Source organism: Bos grunniens, chromosome 13 (genome assembly GCF_055505025.1).
Source record: "Bos grunniens cultivar Pamir isolate PY7600 chromosome 13, Bosgru_T2T1.0, whole genome shotgun sequence".
Taxonomy (NCBI): domain Eukaryota; kingdom Metazoa; phylum Chordata; class Mammalia; order Artiodactyla; family Bovidae; genus Bos; species Bos grunniens.
The window spans coordinates 1,184,809-1,203,744 of record NC_141177.1 but is presented as its reverse complement, the minus strand read 5'-3'; the positions used below and the strand labels follow the sequence as shown (position 1 = coordinate 1,203,744).

Genomic DNA, 18,936 nt, shown 5'->3' with positions numbered 1-18,936 from the left:
AAGCCTGGTGGGCTACTGTCCATGGGGTCGCAAAGAGTCGGACACGACTGAGTGACTTCATTTTTAGTAGTAATTGGAAAGTGAAGAGAATCATAAAGCCTAATACTTCCCAAATAACCAGTTAATTCCTTCTGATAAGATCAAATGCTAAATATTCCTGCAAATTAAAAACAGACTGGTCTAATACTTGAACGCCTTTGTCCATACAAGCACTATTCACAATAGTCAAAACTCAAATGTCTATCAGAGATGAATGGATAAAGACAAAATGTAGTGTGTACACAAATGAGGTATTATTCAGTTTTATCAAGGAACACAATTCTGATACATGCTCCTTGGAAACATTGTGCTCAGTGAAGTAAACCAGACACAAGAGGACAAATACCGTATGATTCTCCTTATGTGAAAGTGAAAGTCGCTTGGTCGTGTCTGACTCTTTGCAACCCCACGGACTACACAGTCCATGGAATTCTCCAGGCCAGAATCCTAGAGTGGGTAGCCCTTCCCTTTCCAGGGGATCTTCCCAACCCAGGGATCAAACCCAGATCTCCTGCATTGCAGGTGGATTCTTTACCAGCTGAGCCAGCAGGGAAGCCCTTCTACTTATACGAGTTACCTCGAATGGGCAAACTAGTCAAAACTGCACGTTGAATGCTGGTTGTCCCTGGGTGAGGAGAGGCGTGGAGGAGTCACTGTAGGTGCGGTCAGGATGCCTGTCTAGGATGATGAAGGGTCCTGGGTGAGGAGAGGCGTGGAAGAGTCACTGTAGGTGCGTCCAGAATGCTTGTCTAGGATGATGAAGGGTCCTGGGTGAGGAGAGGCGTGGAGGAGTCACCGTAGGTGCGTCCAGGATGCCTGTCTAGGATGATGAAGGGTCCTGGGTGAGCTGGTAGTGGTGGCTGCACAGCATTGTGGGTGTGCTGAACGCCACTGAGTTTATCCTCTTACAAATGGTTAAAATGGCAAAATTCACATGATGCATATTTTACTATAGTCAGAAACAAAGGAACTTTCAAAACACAGAGTTCCAAGCGTCATATGGATGTTTCATTTTTTATCTCTGACATTGAGCGCTATGTTATTATGAAGTCTGTGTAAATTAATCCACTCCCAGGAAACTGAGAATATACCAATTTTTATGCATTACATTTGAGGTCCTCACTATTCCTTGTATCTGCAGAGAGTCCTCTGCCATATGTAAAAGTAAGTAATAGGCAGTGTTGGGAGGGGCAGTTGCGTGGCTCTGAACTGGGAAGGAGTTCTCCTGGCCTCACAACGTCCGAGGAGTTCGCAGAATCTCACTTGTAAGAGCTCAGCGCACAGTTGACCTGCACTGTTGTTGTTCGGGCTCCCAGTCGTGTCTGACTCTCTGTGACCCCATGGACTGCAGCACGCCAGGCTTCCCTGTCCCTCACTGTCTCCCAGACTGTGCTCAGACTCATGTCCGTTGAGTCACTGATGCCACCCAGCCGCCTCATCCTCTGTCTCTCTCTGGCCTTCTGCCTTCAGTCTTTCCCAGCGTCAGAGTCTTTTCCAATGAGTCCAAAGGATCAAGTGTCCAGAGTGTTAGTTTCAGCGTCAGTACTTTCACTGCATACTTAGGGTTAATTTCCTTTAGGGTTTACTGATTTGATCTCAAAAGAGTCTTCTCCAGCGCCACAGTTTGAAAATATCAGTTCTTCAGCTCTCAACCTTCATGAGCCATCTCTCACATCCATTCATGACTTCTAGAAAAACCATAGCTTTGACTAGATGGACCTTTGTAACCAAAGTGATGTCTCTACTTTTTAATATACTGTCTAGGTTTCATCATAGCTTTTCTTCCAAGGAGCAGGTATCTTTTAATTTCATGGCTGCAGTCACCATCCACAGTGGTTTTTGGAGCCCAAGAAAGTAAAAGTCTGTCACTGTTTCCATTTCCCCCCATTTATTTGCCATGAAGTGATAAGACCAGATGCCATAATTTGGGTTTTTTGAATGTTGAGTTTTAAGCCAGCTTTTTCACTCTCCTCTTTCACCTTCACCAAGAGGATCTTTAATGTCTCCTCGCTTTCTGCCATTAAGGAGGTGTAATCTTTAGAGCTGAGGCCATTGGCACTTCTCATCGTCATTAGGTACCGCATTTGGCTCTCTTGGAGCTTCTCTGGTGGCTCAGTGTGGTAAATAACCCACCTTCCAGTGCAGGAGACACGAGAGACTCTGGTTTGGTCCCTGGTCAGAAAGATCCCCTGGAGGAGGAAACAGCAACCCACTCCAGTTCTTGCCTGGAGGATCCCATGGGCAGAGGAGCCTAGTGGGCTACAGCCCATGGGGGTCACAAGAGTCGTACACGACTGAGTCACGGAGCACAGATGGTGTTCTATATGGTGATGTTTGACTTTCTCACTGATCTCCATGAGCAGGAACACTCTGCACTGTGCATTAGAATCTACTAGTGCCTGGAGAATCCCAGGGACGGAGGAGCCTGGTGGGCTGTCGTCTATGGGGTCACACAGAGTCAGACACGACTGAAGCGACTTAGCAGCAGCAGCAGTGTGGATCAAAGTAGGAAATTTTGTCCTTAATTAGTATGAAATGAGCTTAACTCGGAACATCATTAAGCTGACATGCTATACGTTTCCGGATTAATCACATTTTCCTGTGTCTGTAGATTCAGAAATCAGAAATATTATATTAATAGGATTCTGAAGCTCAGGCCTAGTAAGGTGACAGGGAGATACCCTGCCAGTAATGAACAAAAGGCAACATTCATAAAAATGTCTCTTTTAATATCAGGAGGTGTGCTAGAGAGGGAAAGATAGTTACTCTGGGAAAGTATATGGTCATGACTGGAAAAATTAAAAGAGGAAACACAATCTCATTTTCTTTGGGAATATGTAAAGTAAGGCATTTTATTGGGAAAAGATTTAGTCAAATTTACATTTTACTCATTAGAAATTTTTCCTAGAAATGATATTAAAGGAATGGAAAGCATCCTATAAACTGAATGGGTCAAATATTTTACCAGAAAAGACTCAAACTCAGTTCAACATTTTGCCAATTTAAGGTGTGGTGGGAAGAGTCAAATTTTTACTCATCTCCCTGAGTTGATTTGCCTGGCTCGTTTCTTGGGAATTGTGTAGACAACCAATGTCCAAGTTAAATTCATTGCTTTATTCGAGACTTTGAGTGATGGCAAAAAATATTACGGTAGCATCGGTTACATGTCTCATTAAAAGTTAGGCATCTCATACTGATTCACGATCCATCAGCCTTTTACATGACTCTTTAGGGTTCTCTCACTGTGGGGTTAGCACTGACTTGATTTGGGTCCCTTAGACCACTAGCTTCAATGAAGGGCAAAAGGTAAGAGACACAGAAACCTTTTCCTATTAGCCAATAGGCTAGAATAAGGAAAGATAAAATGCAAAGCATATATTTTTCTATAAGATACTCTTTGTTTTTTTTTCTTTTTGCTAAAGTAAAACCCCTTCTGGGTTCTTGTCAGGTGGAACATGTCTGTTGATCTGAAACTTTTCACTTCTAAATACTGTACATAAATTATGTGATTGGGGAGTTTACTGGCATTCGTTTGATCCAGTCTTTGCATGTAAAACAGTTGCTTTTCAAACTACTGACTATTAAACATGCATTGCTAGGTACAAATAATCTTTGAATAACAGGCCTCATAGGGAATCGTGGCTCAAACGCTTCAACTGATAAAATGCTAGCTATGTTTTTGAAAAAGAGAGCGTAGAAAAAATTATGGACAAGAAGGTACCATTCCAATGTGGCTTCCAGGAGCTGCAGGTTGAACTCATGAGTGACTGATTCTTCTGTGGAATTATTCATTGTGTAACTTTCCTGGTGGCTCAGTGGTAAAGAATCTGTCTGCCAAACAGGAAATGTAGGCTTGATCCCTGGGTTGGGAAGATTCCCCCGAGAAGGAAATGGCGACCTACTCCAGTATTTTTGCCTGGGAAATGTCATGGACAGAGGAGCCTTTCCAGCTACAGTACACAGGGTTGCAAAGAGTTGAAAACGACTTAGTGACTAAACAACAAAATCAACAGCAAACTTAAAATAACAGAATGATTAGTGTTCTTGAGATCCAGAAGGCTACATATGTGGCCCAAAGGGAAGGGAAGAGTTTTCTCTGTTGGAAAGGATGTCAGATTGGGCAGATGACTTCTGTGGGCATCTTGCATCAATCAGCTCCAATTTAAATAACAAATAGAAGTAGCGTGATTAAAAAAAAAGAAGAGAAAATAAGAACACTACTGTTGAAACATAAGTCCAGGTTTTTCTTTACCAGCAGCGCCACCTGGGAAGCCCAGTGAAATCCCTTAGTATAATGCTTTTGTAGAGTTAGTACTCATTACGTGTTAGGTATTATTAACATTACCCTCATGGATAAGTCACTCATGACACTATCAGTTCAGTTCAGTCGCTCAGTCGTGTCCAACTCTGCGACCCCGTGGACTGCAGCACGCCAGGCCTCCCTGTCCTTCACCAACTCCTGGAGTTTACTCAAACTCATGTCCATTGAGTTGGTGATGCCATCCAACCGTCGCATCCTCTGTCATCCCCTTCTCCTCCTGCCTTCAATCTTTCCCAGCATCAGGGTCTTTTCCAGTAAGTCAGTTCTTCGCATGAGGTGGCCAAAGTATTGGAGTTTCAGCTTTAGCATCAGTCCTTCCAATGAATATTCAGGGTTGATTTCCTTTAGGATGGACTGGTTGACCTCCTTGCAGTCCAAGGGACGCTCAAAGATGGGCACAATAAAGGACAGAAACGATATGGACCTAACAAAAGCAGAAGATATTAAGAAGAGGTGCCAAGAATACACAGAAGAACTATACAAAAAAGATCTTCATGACCTAGATAACCACGATGGTGTGATCACTCACCTAGAGCCAGACATGCGAAGTCAAGTGGGCCTTAGAGTGCATCACTATGAACAAGACTAGTGGAGGTGATGGAACTCCAGTTGAGCTATTTCAAATCTTAAAAGATGATGCTGTTAAGGTGCTGCACTCAACATGCCAGCAAATTTGGGAAACTCAGCAGTGGCCACAGGACTGGAAAAGGTCAGTTTTCACGACTCTAGATTTTTATTCTTCTGGCTCTCAGCTTTCCCATCTAAAAAGTGAGGAGGGTGAAGTGAATCCTTGGCTTCCAAACTTATTTCTAAGCATGGACACTATTCTTGAATGGCTCTATGCGTTCATCCAACATACGGCAATAAAGCAGATGGCACACAAGCTACTCTGGTTGGAGCAGCTGCAGGGGGCAAAAGCTGTGACAGCCCCACACGCTCCCTACCAGCAAGTCACCAGGGGTTTCTGAAGATCTCTAGTGGCTCCATTGGGTGCCAGCAAGTCACCAGGGGATTTCTGAAGATCTCTAGTGGCTCCATTGGGTGTAATTTTCAAACTCCTGGTTTTAAAGACAGACACGAGCTTAGATTTCTCGATTGTCATCTTTTAGTTAGTTGTGTGTTCTTAGGTAGATGGCTTTCCTTCTCTGGACATCAGATTCTGCTTCTGTAAATCAAAGCAGGGATGAAGAGTAACTTGGGGAATGAACAAGGTAGAAAATGTGAGGTGCTCCATGCCTGACACTGAGGAATCTGAATTCAATAAAAGGAAGCCAAAAAGGTCTCATCACAGCTAACAAAGAAAATAGTGACTCTGATGATCAAGCTGCTCTCAAAAGAGGGCGAGTTAATTTCAAGTGTGTTTCAGTTAGGGTCTTATCTCAAATCCACCTGAGAGAAAAGACAACAAAGTTTTATGAATGGTTTTCCTTGATGAGAATCACTTTCCATTTTCCTCTTGGGTTCATGCGTCTGTTTGAACTCAGGAAATGGAAGCTGAGGTTTTGTTTTCTTGTCTCTACTTTAAGTTCTGGGTTTATGTAACTTCTTCCATGATGCCTTGGGGGTGAGTGATGTGGCAGTTGGACTAAACCATTAGTTTCTAAAATGCTAGTTTTTACTTTAGGTATTGAACCTCTAAGTTCAACAAGCCCCTAAGGTTTTATCGCCCTCCCAAAGATTTTAGTTTTCTGTGATGGTGTTTGAAGGAAGCTGGGACTGGGAAATTCCTGCTTAATTCTCTTTGGGGGAAACAATTTTGTTGAGAACCAGGAAAGTACTGGCAGGTTGAAGATCAGGCCAAGTCACTGTATTGCTTTTTTCATGTAGTTTTTTTTTTTTTTTTTTAATGAGGATGAATAACATCTCAAATCACCTGCTAATCTTTATCTTCCTTTAAGTGATTCCAGGACTCAGTGGTCACAATTATAAAAGTGCAGAGTGCGTTCCTGTGGAAGTAATAGGATGGGTGGGTGTATGAATGGAGAGGTGCGGGAGTAGATGAATAAGCTGCTCTGGACAGACTAGAATAAAGCCAAATGCAAGACGCTGAAATACTGAAATCCACCTGTTACATATAGCATATCGCTTACCACTCATAGACAGTTTGATTCTATTTGCGTGGTGATAACAGCTGAAGCCTAACTTTTTCATGTGAATTTTCACTGTTTTCCTATTTAGATTATAAGCACCTAGAGGATGAAAAGTGAAAGTCACTCAGTCATGTCCGACTCTTTGTGACCCCGTGGACAATACAGTCCATGGAATTCTCCAGGCCAGAAAACTGGAGTGGGTAGCCTTTCCCTTCTCCAGGGGATCTTCCCAACCCAGGGATCTAACCTAGGTCTCCCACATTGTGGGCAGATTCTTTACCAGCTGAGCCACAAGGGAAGCCCAAGAATACTGGAGTAGTCGCACAGAGTCAGACACGACTGAAGCGACTTAGCAGCAGCAACAGCCTATCCCTTCTCCAGCAGATCTTCCAGACCCAGGAATCGAACTGGGGTCTCCTGCATTGCAGACAGATTCTTTAGAAGTGAGCTATCAGGGAAGCTCAGAGGATAGATGCACCATCTAATTTTTCTTTTTCATATAAACTCAACCAATTTTTCTTAAACAGCTCCTAAAATGCATAGGACTACAGGCAGTATTGAATACTTGTTAGATATATGCATTAAATAAAAACAATAAAAGAAGGCAAAATTATATTAGAAAGTCAACATTTTGCCTTTTCAGTTTTGCAATTTAAAAGCAAAGTATGTGTTTTTAGGCCACTGCTACAAAGATCAGTGTTAACTCACAATGTAATTAAGGTCCAAAGGATTATTTTGCATGAAAACATAAAATTAAAAACCTTCCTTTTACCTTTTACACCATGCTTCAGTTCCATGAAAACCATCCCTAGCAATTTTGAATGGAAAAAGTTGAGTTTCATGTTGCTTCTACTTTCCCAGTGATGGTGGCTTTCTCACTCTTAAGTGGGTCTTCATATTGGTGTTCATAATGATTGTCTCAGGTATTAAAGATGGAAAACATGTTTGTGATGAAAAAAATATCCTTTAAGCCGCCTGGAAGGAGTGTCTTTATTTATGCTTACACACAAAGTCAGAGCTGATTTTCCTCAGCAGTGGTGAGGAGTTTGCCGTGGTGACTTGGAGTTGCAGTTTCGTAAGTTATCACTTAGATACTGAGAGTGGATCTGTCAGCATCGATACAACTCAGCCTGGAAACTCAGATGGATTCAGTCATGCTAATGAGGTGGGGGAACTTCTTTCCCTTTTTTTCGGTATTTTACCTTTTTCTTTACTTGGTGCAGTTAACTTTTGTTGGTGAGAATATGAAATGCTGGATTGCTCGTGTATAATAATTCATATAAGTTATACCTCTTAATCCTCACAACAGCCCTTTTAAAAAGGGAAGTAATATTATTTCCATTTTGTAAATGAGCAAGCTAAGACTCAGAGAAGCTATTTTCCTAAGGATACGTGGCATGAGCACAGATCTGTTTTTAGGGTTTATACCTAGCTACTATGACAGATTAAAAAAAAAATTCAAATGCCATCTTGTTTCAAAACATTTAAGTAGAATTTAAAATAGAGACTGCAATTCATTAGTTGTACTAACTATAGGGAAAATCCAGTAACTTGTCTTTAGTATTAGATAATTAGTTCAACTTATATATAATAAGTACCATTGAATTTCTGTTACTCAATATGATGTTAGGTTCTGGGATGCAATGCTTAAAAAAAGGAAGATACTGTTTCTGCAGTCACAAGTGTTGTATAGTCTGGACCACAAGTTGGCCAACTGTGATCCACAAGCCAAATCTGGGCCCACAGCCTGTTTTTGTAAATAAAGTTTTGTTGAGCATAGCTATGCCATTTGTTTATACATTGTCAGTAGCTGCTACTGGCCTTCCCTGGTGACTCAGACAGTAAAGAATCTGCCTGCAATACAGGAGACCTGGGTTCAGTCCCTAGGTCAAGAAGATCCCCTGGAGAGACGAATGGCTACCCACTCCAGTATTCTTGCCTGGAGAATTCCATGGACTAGAGAAGCCTGGCAAGCTAGAGTCCATGGGATTGCAAGGAGTCAAATACGACCAAGCAACTAAAACTCACTTTTTTCTTCACCTAGCAGCTACTGTATAACAGTGGTAAGGTTCAGTAATTGGAACAGCGACTATATGGCCAGCAAAGCCAGACACATCTGCTGACCTCTCCCTAGACCAGCAGCTAGACATTTACAGATAGATGGAGCATTCTGGAGGAGCTGTTATCTGAGCTGTTGTATTGATAGGAATTCTCCAGGGGTAGCAGGGTGCGATGGAGTGGGTAACAGAGAGATAAGGCTCTTCTAGGTGGCTCAGTCAGTAAAGAACCCGCCTGCCAATGCAGAAGACCCAGGTTCGATCCCTCGGTTAGGAAGATCCCCTGGAGGAGGAAATGCAACCCACTCCAGTGTTCTTGCCTGAGAAATCCCATGGACAGAGCAGCCTGGCAGGCTACAGTCCATGGGGTCACAAGAGTTGGGCACAATTTAGCAACTAACCACTACCAGGCTTTGGAAACCCCTGTGACAAGTCCTTGGGTGAAAGAGGATGTTTCCTCTGAGGACTTGAAATATTCAGTGTGAACAAGGGTTGGTGTCAGCACAGGATTGTGTGATTTTTATCACCTCAGCATAGTGGTGGGATTCCCTATCACCACTAACCCATAGATGTCCTGGACAAGCCTCATTTTGGAATTTTAGGAATTCTGGGGATTGTCAGGAAAGTACTCACAAGGTGGTCAGATTGAATATGGGGAATTGAAGGCAGAGGGAATCTGGTGTTGCCCAGGTGTCTCCATCCTAAGCCAACAGCAGCATGAACTGGGCTAAATCTGAGTGCAGGTAAAGGGGGTTCTGGCTCCAAAGACACTGCTGGGCATTTCAGCACAGTCTGGTCTCACTCACCCCACCTTGGCTTGTGTGTGCTGCCTCTGCCCACCTCACCCCAACCTGAAGAAAACCTGCGGGTTCAGTCCTAATGCTTTCACTTGGATGTCATTCACCCAAATCTTTTGATCTCAGAAGATCTCAAAAATCTCAAGTTTTTGTTGCCACACTCCCAAAGCTTAGTCCTTTTCCTTTCCTAAGAGGCTCCAGTTGTCCACTGAAGCTGGAGGTGGGATTATGGAAAGACAGTATAGTGATCACAAGTGCCAATTCTGAAGTTCAAGTCTAAAAGCTGTGTGGTTAAGCAAGTCACTTAACCTCTGTGTTTCTCAAGGTTTAACCATTCATTGAGGATCTACCTTGATGAGTTGTTTAGAGGCAAAACTGTCAACATACTTAGAAACCGACTCATGTAAAATGCTGTATGTATGTGAGTTGTGTTTGTCGTATCATTGACTCAACACTCAGGTCCCTTTTCCCAGAGGCCAGTGGCTTCAGACACCCCTGGAGACGGAGGACGATGGATGGAGTTCTGCTGGGGCTGGGCAAGGAGACAGGGAAGGAGTGCGTGCATGGGGCAGGGGCTGGAGGGCCTCAGTCTCCTTGGGACCACCCACAGGCTCACCACAGAATCCAGGAATCAAGGTAAATAACATCTGGATGCAATATTTTAAACAATAAAAATGAATTTAAAAATTCTGTGGTGAATGAAAATTTCCAAATTTTAAATCAAGAAGTGCTGTGTCAAGCCATCTTGGAGCCTAAGATAAAGGAAGGTTACTATGTGAGTGGCAGGGATGTCCTGCCTCTCCACTAATGTAGCATAAAATGATATTTGGCAAAACTAATACAATTATGTAAAGTTTAAAAATTAAATAAAATTAAAAAAAAAACAAAACAAAAAACAAAACAGCTTAAGTGTCCAGAGTAGAAAACACTGAATATCCGTAATTTGACTCTGCCTGGAATGAAGGTTGCAAAGTGGTGAACAGAGAGACACGAAGCCAAGAAGAGAACAGCTGTTTGATCAGGCTTGTTGAAGATTATAAGCTTTATGTCCCAAACAAAAGGAATCCTTGAAGGGTTTTAAGCTGGAAAATGTCATGAGCTAATTCTTGTGGGGTATAAATTAGGATTCAAATCTGTAAAACCCTAAACCATACTGGGTAAAAAAAAAACATTTATTTCTTTGAAATCCAAAAATAATAAGCAGTTTTTAAATAAAAGAAGTAAATCTATATTGTCTAATGAACTGATTTTGAGATCAAACATATATAAATGTAATTCTGTTCAACATTCACTGAAAAAGAAATACAAGTTGATTCAAACGAGCTTTATTTTTTTGACACTCCTCTACTTTGATAACTGCCAATTTTATGAGCATTCTTGCTTGAATACTTGTGAATAAAATTGAAAAAAGGCTATTAAAAGTATTTCTGGATGATGCTAAGTCGATCTACATTTTAGAATGATATTTTTGGCAAGAAAGGATCTATGATATGTGGTCTTTTTTTGTTGTAGTTTGAAATTGCTTTGTGGTAATTCTTTAAATTTTTCATTTAAAATGAAAGGTTAATAGTTATCCTGCACAGTTCTTGCAAAGTGAAAATGAGATTGGAAAGTTAAAATATAATTAATTTACTTTCCTATTATCCCTTCCACTGGAGGAATATTCATGCATTCTGAACAGATAAGTTTTAAAAGAGCCACTAAATTGCAAGTGTTCACACTTGGATTCAGTTTAAAAGTTAAAAGCTTTCAGACCAAATAAATTAGACAGGCACGCAAGATGAATCTCCATCTCAGTATTAATGAGTTAGGGTTCCACCTTTCACATCATTTTGTTTGTAGTTTCAGTATTAGACTCAAAGATCTGCTTAAAAGTTGCTACAGAATTATATTGCTATTTACTTTGCAAATGCATCAATTTGTGGTTGTCCAAATTTCAGCTGTGGCCTTTCAAAATGAAGAGTGGGCAAAGTTTTGGAGCCCTGACTCAGGAGATGATTCTGTTACTTGCTTGCCATCTCTCCAGCTTGTTCTTGGTGATACATCACTTTAGGTTCTCTGGTTGCAAGCAGTGGGACTGTTATGCAAGAATATGGATATGCCCCTGGGGTCCAAAGAAAAGACAAAAGCAGTGACTTTGTTTAGAGGGAGCCGCCCAGTCAAGTGATCACAGTGGTGCCTGAAGACAGCCTTTGTGAGATCCTTGAGGTAAAATGATGAGATGCATTTAGTCTGCCTTTACTTTGTCAGTTATTTACAAATTATTACATGGCACCTGTAGATGAAGTTACAGTGAGAGTTCTACTCGAAGATTTCATAAATTCCTGATAATTTCCCTACTGTTTTTCATATTACCAGATTTTTTTAGAGTATGAAAATAGGCATGTTGTGTTCAAAATACTGAAGGAGTTTTTGAAATGATTGGCTTATTTACTGATTTTAAAAATTTACTCTATGAATAATAAATTGATGGGAAGAAGAACTAAAGAATCTCTAGATGAAAGTGAAAGAGGAGAGTGAAAAAGTTGGTTTAAAGCTCAACATTCAGAAGAAACTAAGATCATGGCATCTGGTCCCATCACTTCATGGGAAATAGATGGAGAAACAGTGGAAACAGTGTCAGACTTTATTTTTTGGGGCTCCAAAACCACTGCAGATGGTGACTGCAGCCATGAAATTGAAAGATGCTTACTCCTTGGAAGAAAAGTTATGACCAACCTAGTTAGCAAAAAAAGCAGAGGCATTCCTTTGCCAACAAAGGTCTGTCTAGTCAAGGCTATGGTTTTTCCAGTGGTCATGTATGGATGTGAGAGTTGGACTATAAAGAAAGCTGAGTGCCGAAGAATTGATGCTTTTGAACTGTGGTGTTGGAGAAGACTCTTGAGAGTCCCTTGGACTGCAAAGAGGTCCAACCAGTCCATCCTAAAGGAGATCAGTCCTGGGTGTTCATTGGTAGGACTGATGTTGAAGCTGAAACTCCAGTACTTTGGCCACCTGATGTGAATAGCTGACTCATTGGAAAAGACCCTGATGCTGAGAAAGATTGAGGGCAGGAGGAGAATGGGACGACAGAGAATGAGATGGCTGGATGGTATCACAGACTCGATGCACATGAGTTTGGGTGAACTCCAGGAGTTGGTGATGGACAGGGAGGCCTGGCGTGCTGCAATTCATGGGGTCTCAAAGAGTTGGACATGACTGAGCAACTGAACTGAACTGTACTAATAATACGAAATGGCTGGATAATGTCACCGACTGAATGGATATGAGTTTGAACTAAATCTAGGAGATAGTGAAGGACAAGGAAGTCTCGCGTGCTGCAGTTCATGGGGTTGCAAAGAGTTGGACACAACTTAGCGATTGAACAACAAACTAATAGTATTTACTTCACTGGTAAAACTATTTACTTCACTGGTTATTTTGAAAAATAAATTTATGTATGTCAGGGCATTGATTTTTGAATTCAAAAATTAGCACATGGATGACTGTTCCACAAATGCTGGAAGCCTCAGCCTCATAAATCCTTGGCCCACAAAGACCTTTTATGAAGACGCACCGCCCACGGATGGCTCGGCAGTACTTCCTGCGGTGTTCCCCAGGCCTGCTCGCGGTGTGTCTCCCACTGCTCCTCCCCTATCATTTCCTGCTGTGTATACCTCTCTACTTCCCTTATTGCAGACAATTATTTTTGAACAATTATTATATTTTGAACAAATGAACAAAGGTTTCTTGAGCTATGAGTAAGATACTCTCCTGTGCTCTGCGGTCGATAAATGAATGAATGAGACAAAATTCCCTGCTCTCAAGGGGTTTAAAAGTCTAGGATGGAAATGCAAATATATAATAATCATTATGATGCTCAACTTGACAGTCCTAGTCAGAAAGACGGTGGTAGCAATGGCATACAATTTCTAAAATCCACAGCAGTTTCCGTGAATAAAAACTTTATCTTTCAGACAAACTGCCAATCTATTGAATAATAATTTTATAGCTAGTTTGGGGGTGTGTGTGTGTGTGTGTGTGTGTGCGCGCGTTTGCTGATCTCCAAGCATTTCTATTTTTCTCTGCTGGCTGCTCCTATCTGCTAAAGGAAAAATATGTGAAGAAGAGCTAAGAGGGGAAATAGACTGATTTATAGAACAATTAAAATGTGAATCAGTGAATTGCCTATAAAAGGCAAAAATATCATTTAGAAAACTCTAGCCATGTAGTTTTTTCTGAGTTGTAACATCACTATAGATTATTTTATTTTGTTTTATAAGATGTAATGCAGTATAGTGGCTTTAAATTATTGCTATATTAATTATCTATGGATGGTGATATTTTGCATATAAATAAAAATGGTTTTTACTATTAATGCATGACATAAAATCTTAGTTTCTGGTGTCAGTGCAAAAAGGGAACACTAAAATAAAACTGAGCTGAAATTAATATATTCAAGGAGTTTGGAAAATATGGGGATTTGGAGCTCACTAAATTGTTACAGAAGTGGACGCTTATGATTGGTACTTCAAGAAGAGAGAAGTATGAATAGCATGTTATCATTGGGAATAATGCAGAGGTTGGCAAATTATGGACTGAGGGCAAAATAGTGCCTGCTGCCTGGTTTTATAAATAAAGTTTTATTGCAACACAGCTCAGAGCTGTCATTCACAGATTACCTATGGCTGCTTTTGAACTACAGTGGTAGAGTTTAGTTGTTGCAACAAAGATTATTTTGCATGAAAAGTAAAAATTTATTCTGCTCTGACCCTTTATAGAGAGAGCTTGCTGATCTTTGTAATTGACTCACACGTTTTATCCAACCCAAGGGTCTTAATTCCTTTTATTCTTTATGTCTGTAATAACCTTCTAAATCTTCACTCAGTTTGCTGCTGTTGTTCAGTCGACTGCTAAGTTGTGCTCTTTTGTGACCCTAGTGGCCCGCCAGGCTCCTCTGTCCATGGGATTCCCAGGCAAGAACACCGGAGTGGGTGCCATTCCCTCCTCCAGGGATCTTCCCGACCCAGGGATCAAACTCGAGTCCCCTGTGTCGGCAGGCGGATCCTTTCCCACCGAGACACAAGGGAAGCCCTTCGCTCAGCGTCCTGGCTCCTCCCGTCATTCTGGTTCCGGCTGAAAAGCCGCCTCCTCGGGGCTCTTCCGGAGCCGTCTCATCCGGAACGCGCAGGCTCAGCCTCTGGGCCCGCTGCCGCCCGCCACTGTGTCTCATCCCTGTCGTCCCGCTGTGTTTCCTCAGGCCCTTTTCCCGCCTGGGATTACACTGCTTGTTGGTCTCCTTTCCCCCTCACTAGAGAAGTTTCTACAGGAGAAGAGGTCTTGTCTTTTTCTCCCCCTCCACTGAATTCTGAGAGCATCATTCAGGTCCCCGTCGGGTAGAGACCGAAAGAGCCGGACTGGGGGCCCAGCCGCTGTGGCACCCGCCTTGGATGTGCTCCCCAGGGCAGTGACCAGGTGTGTGCGTGTGCGTGTGTTTGTGCGCACACGTGTGTGTGTCTGTGCGCGCGCGCGCGCGCGCGCGTGTGTGTGCCTGCGTGTGTGTGTGCTGCTGCTGGGATGGTGCTAGACTGAACTGCTCCCTAGGAAGTGAGTTGCTCACTTACCTTCCTGAGATGTTCGCTGTGAAGCTTTCCGGATAACAAGAGGTTTATGGAGCATCCCATCAGAATTATACACGAGTTCTTTCCTCTGTCACTTCGGGAGTTACCTTATCTCAGGGGTTTCTCAGACACCTTTGCTGAGGTATGTTTGTGAGGGAATCTGAATTTGTGACATAAGCTGACTGCCAACTTTGTCCTGGCATCGCACAGTAATGGGTTTGGAGAGCCCGGCCTTGTGCTACTCAGTTCATCTTGCTGATTAACTGACCTGAAATTGTATCCATTTGCTTAATATTATTGCTTCCTAAGGTATTTTTTTCCAGATAATAGATATTATTAAATATTTAATTCAGCAAAGAGAGTTCTGTTTATAGAATATTTATTAGATGCTTTTTCTGAAGGTTTTTATGTTCAACTTTGCAACTGATAAATCTTATGACAGTACTTCAAACTGGCTGTACTTTATGTCAGCCTTCTGTGAGAGGAAGCACAAATGTGGAAGAGTATTCATAAACTCAGCTGGGTAATTAGATGTGACCCTAGACTCCCTCTACTATGTCCCTCTTCTAACCTTTCATAGTAACAATCTGGCCATCCTGACTGTCTTGGAAAAACTTGCTGTTTTTATTAGAATTATAAGGGAAAATAAAGTGGCTCACATATCCTGTTCACTGAAGATACTTGTAATGCCTTGAAGGATCATTTTGTTTATTTGTGCATTCACCAGATCTTTATTGAGCCGTTTCTGTGTGTTAGGCTGTGCTGGCATGGGGTTCAAAGCCCTGGGCTCAACTCTCAGGAGGAATATTGCTCAATCTATTATTAAGCTTTTTTTTAGAAATCATTTTCTATTACAAGGTTGATAGAGGCAAAATGAAATGGAAATTTGAAGACTATATGCAGAAAACGACAAGACATGTAGCGGAATACATTTGATGTGAAAGGTCCTATCTGAAACCTACTGACATCCTGTTCCCCTCTTGAATCACCTGAATAAAAATGCTGAAGTATGTGTGGATGGAATGTGTGAAGGTACAGTAATGATGGTGACTTCCACGAGCCTCTGTGCTGAGTGCTCTGTGAGCTTATTTCTCTGTCTGGCAACATTGTTCCCATTTTTCAGATGAGCAAAGAGTCATGAATAAGGTTGGCTGGTCTGGTTTTAAGCCAGAGTCTTACTCCAGCACTCTAATAACCTCATGCCAGCTCCAAATGCGTGTGGTATCTTTAGATGACAGAATGCAGTTTCCTCTTCAGTATCGTAAGAAATATCCAGGAATCCAAATGTTTTGATTTCTCCTCACACTGATTGTTTCCTAGTACAGAGAGAGCATGCGGAGAGAAACGGAGAGAAAAATGTAAACCGTGGCTCTCCCAGCTGAGAATGCTGATGCTCCGCTGACCGTGTTCGAACCGATGGAAAGGTGCCTGCGGTGAGAAGCAACAGCAGTCGCCCGTGTGCGTTCACACGGACAGGCACTGCGTAATGTCCTGGACTCACCCGGGACATTATTTCAGTGGTTCTTGAGTCAAACATGAAGATGTGTATTTTTAGTAAGTTAAAAATGGGGAGGCTGGTTATTTTCCCAGTTGCTTCCAGCAGATAATTACCAGGCGGGCTCCTTAATTGTGTTTTGATCAATTCCCAAGTATTCAGGAGTATGTATCTTAAAAGGTAAATATATGGTATATTCCAGAGGGAAATGGGGTTTTCTGAACACTCCAGCTGGCTTTCAGGGGTCAGGGGTCCTATTTCCATGCTGTAGATATATCTCAGCTTCCTCAGTTGACCACCTATCTGAGAGATTTTAAATTTTCAAGGAAGAATTTTAAGAAAGCGATTTGAAGACACATCCTATTAATTTTAATTAAGAGTAAGCAAGTTGAATTTTCTCCACTGTGGATTTATTTGCTAAAGTACAATACAATCCATGTCATCCAAGACAGACAAGTCTATATTTTATTAAAGGAAACCTGAGGTTGCATTTAGAGTTTATTAGTAATGAAATAAATATTCTGAAGTTTCCTAAGAAGTGTATGTGAAGAAATAAGATATCTAGAGGCAATTACAGAGCTGGGCTTCAAAATTACTTTTACAAAAAAGAACAGCATTTGTCATTTTTGTTTAAAATCTTGATTTATCACATTCTGAGCCGAACTTGAAATGTTGGGTTTTTATTTTACCTAACAAAATGCCTTGCCTGCAGGCAAACAGAATGTTGAATTAAAACTTTCAATACTGTGGGGCAAAATCTGCTGCTTTAATAAGAGACAAAGGCTCATTTGGAACTTTTTGTCATTACATAAACAGACTGAGCTTCCGTTTATCATGTTCATTGCTTTAATTCTGGGTGTGTGGCATTGAGGAGGGAGACAGTTGCTGGGGCACACATGGCCTGCGATAGGTGATAAATTTGAGGATCTGTCAGCAGAGGCACTTGCTCTCACAGGTAATTGTCTGACTCCATCTTCTTTCATCTGTAGCCAAGAAGATTTCAAATGGATATTGTTGAGAAATGTATCACTTTATGCAAATGGCTTCAAAGAAAAATGAAGTAGAGCTCCACATAAATAGATACTATCAATGAGGTCATCTGTCTTAAAAAAAAATGTTCACCTGGATTGAGTCCTTCTACATGTCAGGCACCCTACAAAGCATGTCATAGGTATAAATAACATGTATTCTTCAAAAGGACCTTTTGATTTAGATATGATTGCTATTCTATTTGACATAAAAGGAAACAGTAAGTCCAGAGAGGTCAACTGGCTTGACCGAGGTGGCGGAGACGGGCCTTGTTCCCAGGAATGTGACCCAAGCTCTCTACCAACATGTTATGTTGCTTTTAAAAAGCTATTCACATATGTTGGCCGTGCCGGGTCTTCACGGCTACACGGCCTCTTTCTCTGGTTGCAAAGCCTTCTCGCTGTGGCGGCTTCTCCCGTGCAGCACGGACTCCCGGTGCACAGACTTTGGTGGTGGTGGCACGTGAGCTCAGTGGTCGTGGTCCCAGGCTCTTGAGCGCGGGTTCAGTAGCTGCTGCTCACGGGCTTAGTTGCTCCAAGGCACAGAGGGTCTTCCCAGATCAGGGATTGAACCCGTGTTTCCTGCATTGACGGGTGAGTTCCTTACCAGTGGACCACCAGGGAAGGCCTGTGTTCCTTTTTGATCACGGCGTGTGTTAGGACTTGACCTTTCCCTCCTGGTATGAGGAAGTGATGGAGCAGCCCAGAGGCTGGTTTCTGGTATATGGAAGGCCTCCAATGTTCGTCCAGGCAGGAGGCAGATAGGTCACGGGGCAGGGGAGCTGGCAATTTACATGCCACGGAGATGTGGAAACCCTTCTATTAGTATGAGGAAAACATCATTACATGTTTTATTGGCGTCTGTGTTTTATGTCAAAGATCGCTATTTTTCCATGCATTGCCTCATTTATCAGGGTCAGAAAGATGGTGAACACGGGGAGCTGTAGCACGCTGAGCAGGTGAAAATCTTGCCCGTACTGTGTCATCTAAATAGTTCACTGTGTAAACCACGAAACCTCTCTTAGCCTTGATTTCTACATCTCCAAATTGGGCATAATTACCACTACTTTATAGAGTCGTTGTGAGGATTTAAATGAGATAATATTTGCAAAGGCCTCTATGGTTTTGATGACTGTTGTGTAATTGTCATCATTAGAGTCATCTTGTTATCACCTGTTAGCTTATGGCCATGCATGGGTGTTACGTGTTTGCGGCATAGATACGACTCTCTCACCATGTTAGTGGTTTGCATCTGAGAAGTGAGGATAACTGTGATTACTAAGCTACACACATTCAGTGCAGATTGAAATAGAGACTGGAATCATTTTAACTATAATTTAACCGCTAAATAATTGGAGTCAGTATTTTCAGTATTTATCCTTCGAAGTAAAAACAGTTTTGTTCAGTTTGATACATTTTTATTGAGTACCTGTGCCAACTGTGAGTGGGGCAAAGACAGTATTTACTCTCAATGAGTTTATATCTGAGGAAAAGAAAACAGCCACACCG

General features: G+C 41.9%; 1 long non-coding RNA gene across 1 annotated transcript in view; it reads left to right on the top strand.

Moving 5' to 3' along the window:
- LOC147359943 (uncharacterized) overlaps positions 1-13,265 on the top strand; it is a 61,715-nt gene extending 48,450 nt beyond the window's left edge. The window contains exons 5-6 of the long non-coding RNA XR_015138557.1: positions 9,778-9,940; positions 11,245-13,265. This is a non-coding gene — a long non-coding RNA (uncharacterized LOC147359943). The remainder of the gene's footprint in view (positions 1-9,777; positions 9,941-11,244) is intronic.
- Positions 13,266-18,936: the final 5,671 nt, after the last annotated feature.